Source organism: Mastomys coucha, unplaced genomic scaffold, assembly GCF_008632895.1.
Source record: "Mastomys coucha isolate ucsf_1 unplaced genomic scaffold, UCSF_Mcou_1 pScaffold22, whole genome shotgun sequence".
Taxonomy (NCBI): domain Eukaryota; kingdom Metazoa; phylum Chordata; class Mammalia; order Rodentia; family Muridae; genus Mastomys; species Mastomys coucha.
In genome coordinates, this window is record NW_022196905.1 from 64,968,786 (window position 1) to 64,977,964 (window position 9,179).

Here is a 9,179-nt window from a genome sequence, read left to right on the forward strand (position 1 = left end):
TTTTTGGTAATGAAATGGCACAGGCTTAAACAGATGCCAAGAAAGGAAAAGACGAACTCCTTACTTTTATAACTCAAGATTTCTATTTTCTATCAATATATGCTGCGTTTTCTGACTGAAATCACCATCTGTCTAACAGAATTTGTGACCTTCTGTCGCTTTTTACATTTGAAATCGAATTTCATACACTAATCTTGTTTGTCCCTTTCTGTTTGGGAATCCATTAGAATATTTCATTTCATTAATTTCTTTTTATGTGCTAAAACAAACAAACAAACAAAAAAAGCAAGTGACATTTGCCTTCATTATCTAAAAAGCTATCTGTGGACAAAATCCATGAAGCCTGTGGACTGTGATCTATACAAAAAAAAAAAAAAAGGCAGACCTCCCTGTAGACGGTGAATTTGTGAATGAAGAATTGTTCAGTGGCCTCTGACTCCCTCTATCCCTTCATGGCCTTCTTTCTATTCTGAGTCATCCATCAAGTAATTGTGCATTCCTGTAAGATACAAAATCAAATTACATGCTATCAGGTATGGACACAAGAGACGCTTGTGCTCTCGATTTCAGGACTCACAGCTTCCCACCACCACGGGGCTGTCCCTCACTCGGCCTTCTTGTTAACAGTGTGGCTTTGCTAGAAAACATGATATCATTTGCTTTGGTATACAAGATTTTACCCTGTTGCAGCAAATGAAAGGCAGATAGCACATCTGAAAGGCTGGTGTCAGACGCCATCAGCTCTGCTTGTAACTGCGAAGCTTCTGAAACAGAATTCACTGCTGTAAATATGTACGATTTGTGTCAGCTTATTTCAATAAAAAAAATTAAGAAACCAATGGCAAATGGCTCCATGTAAAAAGCCTACTTTGTACTATTCTCTAAAAAAACATGCGAGATTTCAGGCCTATCTTTTTTAATCTTCTAAAATGCTTAGAACTCATGTTTGACAGCTTTTATTATAAAAATGAATACAAAGATGAAGTCCTGTATATGAAAGAGATGCTTTGCAAGGTTATCCAACAACTGGGTGAAAAACAGAAGATGAGGCTACACTTTAGTAGGAGTTTGTTTCTGCACTACTTTTAAATACATTCTTTAGGAAACACACCTTATAAACATGAACAGAAGGAGCATTTCTATAGTAGATGGGAGAAAGACATGAACGGTCTCTCCTTGTACTAAAATTGATGTCTAAAACAAAGTCAGTAGGTATCCACTAGTGAGGGAGCTGGTGTCAGCTTTTTTTTTTTAATCTCTACTGCACACATGAACATGAGAGCTGTCTGTCGGTCTTTCCTCATTTGAAGATCTCTGATCTCCAAACTCCTCCTTTTCCTTGAGAACATACTGACAATAAAATAATGAACAGACTGATGTCGTGAGGTTCATTTATCTGTTAATTGATGACTAGCAGAATAGCTTCCAATAAAAGTCTCAATTCCAGCCTGGGGACAAGTTTAACATCTATCCAACAAAATAACTGGGAATCGCTACTTTATTGGAGCACCGAGCTTCATCCTAAAAAAGTGCCTTTTCATGGCACTCAATATTGGCAACTGTTCCCAGGAGGCTAGCACACTGTGGGAGAAGTAAACACCCATCCAATTTTACCTAAATTAGAAGAGGAACAAGCAATGTGTTCAGTAAGAAATGTTAGATAGATGGTTCATGTCTTTCATCTTCCTAAACAAAGAAAAACAAAGTGTCACTAACTCAGCAAGCAGCTACTAGTTATCATGCCAGGGCAATGGGGAAAGGCTCAAGTAACAATGTAAATCTTCTCAGCCTCGGAGAAAAATCACAATTTAGATGCATTATAACTAAATGACATTAGAGAAAGCAGCCCATTCACACATTCCAAGGGATTACAAAGTCAGTGTGGAAGTGGCCGGGCAAAACTGGATGAGAGCATCCATCTTCTGCTGGCATGCAAGAGCACATTCTGGAGGCCTAGGAATGTCTGTGTAGTCTTTGCTGTCACTACAATCCAAGTGATGCCACCTCCGAGCCTGTCGCATCATTTCTCTTAGCCTTTTAACAATCCTGAAAATGTCCGAACACATTTACCTCCCAGGTTCTACATCAAGAGTCTACAACTTGTCCCAGCCAAGGAAGCAGGTAGGCTAACTGAAGATCTTCACAACCCTCTCTTTTCCAAATCCACTCCCCTAGTCTCATCCCCAGGTCTGTAGCGGACCACTTACGAAAGCCTCCCCTCCCTCCACCCCCATCCCCATCTCTCTGGCAGATCACACAGATCTCCAAACTTCCTCTCCACTTTCTTCTGTTATCCCAGCCCCCAAGTCCAGCAGGCATTCCCTAGGAAGCTACCAGGCTAGAGTCAGAGAAGCAAGTAGACAGAAGTAGGTAGGGATGCTTCAGTTTATCACTCTCCCTCTGGTCCTCTGCATTTTATCCCTGCATCGCATTCCCTGCACTTCTGGAGCAGACTTCCTGCTGAGCCTCTCCTTCCTATCTGTCCCCATTCTCAGGGGACTAAGCAGATGCCAGTGGAATACCCTGCTTACCTCCCTCCTAGGCACCCCTTCAGCCAGCTCCCCTAGCCCAACTCCATCCCTCAGTGTCAGCTTCCAGTAGCTAGAAACACCTTTTACCTAGAATCACCACTGGCCACACCTATCAGGATCCTGGAAAAACTCCTTCCAAGCAATACACAACCACCACACCCCCCTTAAGAACCAGAGAGGGCAATAGAAACCAAGAACCAAAATACCTACTCAACACAGACAAAAACAGATAGCAGCACCTAAACTATAATCTTCCTAATCCCAGATGCCTAGATGCCAGCATAAAAAAGCACAATCAATAACAGGCAGGACAACCTGTGTCCACGAGACCCAGCAACCCTAGCACAGCAGTCTCTCTGAGTACTGCAACATAGCTACAGCACAGGACAAAGACTTTAAGATAGCTGAATGTGATAGAGAGCCTTGAAGAGGAAATTAACAAATTCCTTAAAAACGTCTATGAAAATACAAACAGTGGAAGGAAACGAATAAATCCTTCAAGTTCTAAAAGTGGAATCAATAGAGAAAACCCAAAGTGAGGGAAATCTACAAGTGAAACATGTGGAAACTTAAGCAGGATCCTCAGAGCCAAGCCTCACCAACAGAAATCAAGAGACGGAAGAGAGAATCTTGGGCATTAAAGACACAGTAGAGGAGATAGATATTTCAGTCAAAGAAAGTGTTAAATCTGAAAAGGTCCTGACATAAAACACGCAAGAAATCTGGGACACTATGAAAAGACCAAATCTAAGAATAATAAGAAAGAGGAAGGAGAAGAAACCCAGGTCAATGGCACAGAAAATATCTTTAACAAAAATCATTTCCCTAACCTAAAGAAGGAATTGCCTATGTAGGTTCAAGAAATGTATAGAACACTAAATAAACTGGACCAGAAAAGGAAAATCCATCAGCACATAATAAATCAAAACACTAAATGTACAGAACAAAGAAAGACTATTAAAATCTGCAAGGGAAAAAGACATATATGCAGACCTATTAGAATGACACCTCAGAAACCAACCAACCCAGCCTACTACACCCAGCAAAACTTTTTTTTATTAGATATTTTCTTTATTTACATGTCATATGATTACTCCTTTCCCAGTTTCCCCTCAAAAAAAAAAAAACACAAAACAACAACAAGGACAAACCCTTGTTCCCTCCCCTCTCTCCCTTTTCACCACCCCACCCTCTCCTGCTTACTGGCCCTGGCATTCCCCTACACTGGGGCACAGAACCTTCACAGGGCCAAGGGCCTCTCCTCCCATTGATGACCGACTTGGCTATCCTCTACTATACACATGCTGCCAGAGCAATCAGACCCACCATGTGTACTCCTTGGTTGGTGGTTTTAATCGCAATAGATGGAGAAAATAATACATCCCACAATAAAATCAAAATTAAACAATATCTATCTACAAATCCATCCCTACAGAAGGTGCTAGAAGGAAAAACTTTAACCTGAAGAGGTTAAGTATACCCAAGAGAATACAAGGAATAAATAACCTCAGACCAGCAAAAAAAAAAGCAGGAGGGGAGGGGGGAGAGATACTCACTCACATACACATACAACATACAGACATACACACACAGACACACAAACACACAGGACAACAATAAAAATAAGAGGAATCAACAAATACTGTTCATTGATGACTCTCAATATTCACCATTCCAACAACACAAATACTAAATGCAGATAGCGATTTGCTGGTATTAAAAATGTACAAAGAGCAGACACCAGACTCAGAACCTGAACACCCAGACTTTCATTCCTCCCCAGCACCACAGAGATACCAAGACAACAACACAACACACAAATCAGCTCCTTCATAGGCAATTAAAATTCACTTAAGACTCCTATAGGCAGGCATGCTGCTCTCCCATAGATCCGTGTCTGACGTGGCCGTCATCAAAACAGCTTTCTGCAGCAGTAGATGAGAACCAATACAAAGACCCATCATTGGACAACGTGTGGGGAGTGAGAGACCTCGGAATGAACACTCAGTCCTAACGACATGTCTTCATCAAGCCCCTTCCCTCAGGCTCAGGGGACTCTGCAGAAGAGGTGTGAAGACTGTAATAGGCAGAGAGGCGGATGAGAGCAAGGAAAACAGTGTCTTCCAGACACAACAGGACTAACACACATGTGAACTCACAAGGACTGGAGGAGCATTCATAGAGCCCACACAGAGCCAGACCAAATGAGGTCCCAGAGCAGAGATGAGGAGGTACACATGAGCTCCCAGCCCCAGCAAAGAATAGATCTCCAGCTGGCAACCATGGGCAAAAGAGAAGTTCGTTCCTCCAAGGGAGTCTCACTGGGTATACAAGCCACACTGCAAGGCAGGCCCAATGTGCGTGCAGGACTGATAGCCAACTCAAGGGAACTCAGGGGCATTTGGAGAGGTTTTTTTTTTTGGTCACACTGCTTTATTCTTTTTTTTATTAGATATTTTCTTTATTTACATGCAAATTTCTCCTTTCCCAGTTTCCCCTCCAAAAAACAAACAAACAAACAAAAACAACAAGAACAAACCCCTGTTGCCTCCCCCCTCCCCATGCCTGCCACCCCACCCTCTCCCACTTCTTGGCCTTGGCATTCCCCTACACTGGGGCACAGAACCTTCACAGGGCTAAGGTCCTCTCCTCCTATTGATGATCGAATTTTTCTTTCTTTCTCTATCTCTTTCTTTCTCTCTTCCTTTATTTCTTTTAACCTTACTGGTCTTTCTCTTCTATATTGTGGTGTTCAATGTGGAGTTTTTAATGTTGTGTATGAGTGTGTATACTTGTGTCTGTGCAGGCACACACGTGTGTGCACATGTATTATACATTTCTAATGTTCTTTCTTACTTTCTTTTTTGTTTGTTAGTTTGTTCTTTTTTTACCCTTTTTGTTTTGCTTTCTTATTTGCCTGTTTGTTCTCTTGGGAAAGAAAAAAGGGATGTCGTTGGCAGTGTGGGAAGATGAGGAGAATCTGAGAGATTAGGAGGGGATATCATGGATAATATGATGTATGGAAATCACTTTATTTTCGATCTTAAAATAAAATAAAATTCAATTTAAAAAAAAACTGAACCATGGGCTGGAACAAGACGACCATCTCTGATGGTAAAATTCCTGCCTGTCACCTCCCTCTGTCCATCCTGCCCTTCCATGTGGGACCAGCAAGAAAGGCTTTGTTCCTGGCTTCTCCCAGGAAAAGGAAACACCAGCATGAATCCAACATTGTGACACTTTGTAAGACTGCCTAAATGACAGGCTCCTGTCTCAAAGAGTGCATAGGCCTTGATGTGTCCAGATGCCAGGATCCTCCTGAGACCCTCCTGCCACTCCAGGAGCCTGCAGTGTAGAAGAGATAGATAAAGACCAGTAGCTTCTCATTGTGAGTGAAAATGGACAGCAGAACATGTGTCCGGTGTTCTGGCTGTCCGAGATCTCTCCGGACTGAGAGCACCAACTGGACCCAGAAGAGTACAGAAGCCACTGGGCTGGGACTAGAAAGAGGGGTGGTTGGCAGCAGCCCCAGGGAAACTGCAGTACCAAAGTCAGACACCAGAGGGAACCAGCATTTGAGCACCTGAGAAAGCTACATGTCTAACTGGGAATTTGGGAATTTACAAGATAGCACATGTAGGCGCGCGCGCGCGCGCGCGCACACACACACACACACACACACACACACACACACAGAGCACTGTCTGGCTGTTTCTTTGGTAAACAGAGTCTTACTATACAATCTAGCAGCCATGCTGTAATGCTCCTATGCATTACTCAATTATGCTGTCTAAGGATGTTTACGGCAGCTTTCTTCACAGTTGTGACAAGTAGAGAAATTAGTATAGAGAAGGCTCAAAGAGTAAAAGGGAAATGAGCCATGAACAGGTGAGGCGGGAACTTAGACACCTTCTGCTATGCAAAAGCAGCTACTCTGATGAGACAACATGCTACATGCTTCCATATGACACTCTGAGAAGGATGCATGTTAGAGATTTAGAAAACACAGTAGCCGTCAGAGGTTCTTAGGATGGTGGAGGATACACCGCTGAAGACAGGCTTTTCGTGGTGCTGAACAGGATGGGAGACGCATGCATTATCCATTAGACAACTACTTTACAAAAATGTAATACAAGTTTTAAAAACTATTTGGCAGGCTGGAGAGATGGCTCAGCAGGTAAGAGCACTGACTACTCTTCCTGAGGTCCCGAGTTCAAATTCCAACAACCACATGGTGGCTCACAACCATCTGTAATGAGATCTGATGCCTTCTAGGTTGTCTGAAGACAGCTACAGTTTACTTACATATAATAAATAAATAAATCTTTTTAAAAAATCATTTGGCAAGTAAAAGGATCCCAGGAAACATTATATTATGGCAGTAAGTCTGGCGATGATGATGATGATGATGATGATGATGATAACTGTCTACTTGTACTTCAGCCGCATGAAACTCCACTGAAGTAGGTGGGAAGGGATGAAAGGGTGCTGACATACACAACTAAAGCTGAAAGTATGCACAGATGCACAGAAGCACCTATAGGCCCACAGATGAGTAATTCTAATATTCTACGTATGTGCCATGGAATTACACAATTCAGTAACTGGATGGCACTTGCTAGGAGCCATGGTTCTTGTGAAGTAGAAATTTATAGTTAAGGGCAAGAGGCTATAAGGACCCTGTACAATTTGGACAGAGTTGGACATCAGTATGAAGTCATCTAGCTTAATGTAGACACACATGAGCATATAAATATTTACAGGTGTGTGTCTGTACATAGGTAGGGCATACACACATATTTGCTTTGTTCTGTCTGTACTGTGAAAGCCTTAGACAGCAATGAGCACCACACACCTCAGGTGACTTCTAGTATCTGTCTTCAATGGAAGCCCTGGACTTCTTGGAGAACTGGCTGATTCTAGGCTTGGGCAAGAACTACTACACAGGGACTGGAGAGATGGCCCAGTGGTTATGAGCATGGGCTCCTCTTCCAGAGAACCTAGCTTCAATTCCCAGCACCCAGAGGATAGCGCACAACTGTCTTTATCTCTACTTCTAGGGCATCTGACATCCTGTTCGGGCCTCTCCAGGCACCAGGTAGGCTTGTAATGCCAAGACATACGTGCAGATAAAAAACACACAGAAAATAAAAATAAATGCATCTTTTGTTATAAAGAAATGTTATACAAAAAGGAGCCTAGAATACCATATGCTGCCAGAACATTGAGCAATGCCTTTTCAAAGCAAAATGGTAAAAAAAAATAAAAATGCTTCACCATCAAAAAGGAAATCCTACTCCACTGACAGAAATGTGTCAAAGGGACACAGTAACCTGTTGTGGGTTGCTCCACGCTGTTAGTATTCAGATGTTAATTCTGCTTCTTCAAGAGGAGCTGCCCCAGAGGAGTCGTCCCAGAGGAGTCATCACTTACTCGGGTGATCTCATGTGAACCTTTTCCCCATTTTAACAATAAAGGCTAGAGCCTGTGATTGAGCCCTGGAGGGGAAAGGTGGGACAGGAGGTCTTTGAGAGTAGGGGCAGGTGGAGAGAGAAAAACAGACCGAGAAGGGAGGAGAGAGGACAGAAGAGGAGGAGGAGGAGGAGGAGGAGGAGGAGGAGGAGGAGGAAGCAAAAATGGAGCAGAACCACATGGCCAGGAGAAACCGTAAGTAGCAAAGCATCTTAGAGCAGGGGAATAAGTCAGTATAGTGCGAGGTCTGCCCAATCTAGGCATACAGCTTACAAATATCAAAACTGAATTGTACGTTTTTATATAGGATTATTGAGGTATCCAAAAAAGCTTCCCATGGATAAAGCTAAATGATGTTGGTAGGGCTAGGGAGATGGCTCAGCACTGACTGCTCTTCCAGAGGTCCCGAGTTCAATTCCCAGCAACCACGTGATGGCTCCTAACCATCTGTAATGGGATCCGATGCCTTCTTCTGGTGTGTCGGAAGATACCCACAGTATACTCATGTACATAAAATAAATAAGTAAAATCTTTTTAAAAGATGTCAGTAATAAAACAATATGGGACTACATTCCAAAGAACAAAAGAAATACCCACGAGTCTATGGTATAAATGACAAAATAATTTATGGGAGAAAACAGAAAAAGAATGTCAACTGCACACAACTTCTATAGACACTTCCACAGGGTAATGAGGAGCAGTGCTCCCCACAGCTCTAGTCCAGGCTGAACACAGCCATACCCACCCAAAGAGAAGAGTCTGGGACAAGAAAGTCACTTCACAGTGTGGAAATCTAGCAGGCATTGCCTTTCCACAGTGAGTAGTCATACCAGGTCATAAACCAGGTGATAAAAAGGACACTCTGTCTTTGCAATCTTCGCTCCCAAAACCTGTAACTCCAGTCTGACTATGAAAAAAACATCAATACGTTCCTGTGAGAGTCACACATATTTCTCCATAAGATCTAGGTCATCAACAGTGAGGGAGACAGATAAAAATCCTAGGGAATCCAAATAACCTATAAAAGTTAGTTAATGGGCATGTTTTATTTCACCAATTACAAGTGCCCTACAGTATAATCAGTTAAGAGGAGAAACTAGAGATGATATGAAAATTCTCTGGCATCCTCTTAACCTTTCTGCCTAAAGCTGATCTCTGAAATCAATGTCATCTATG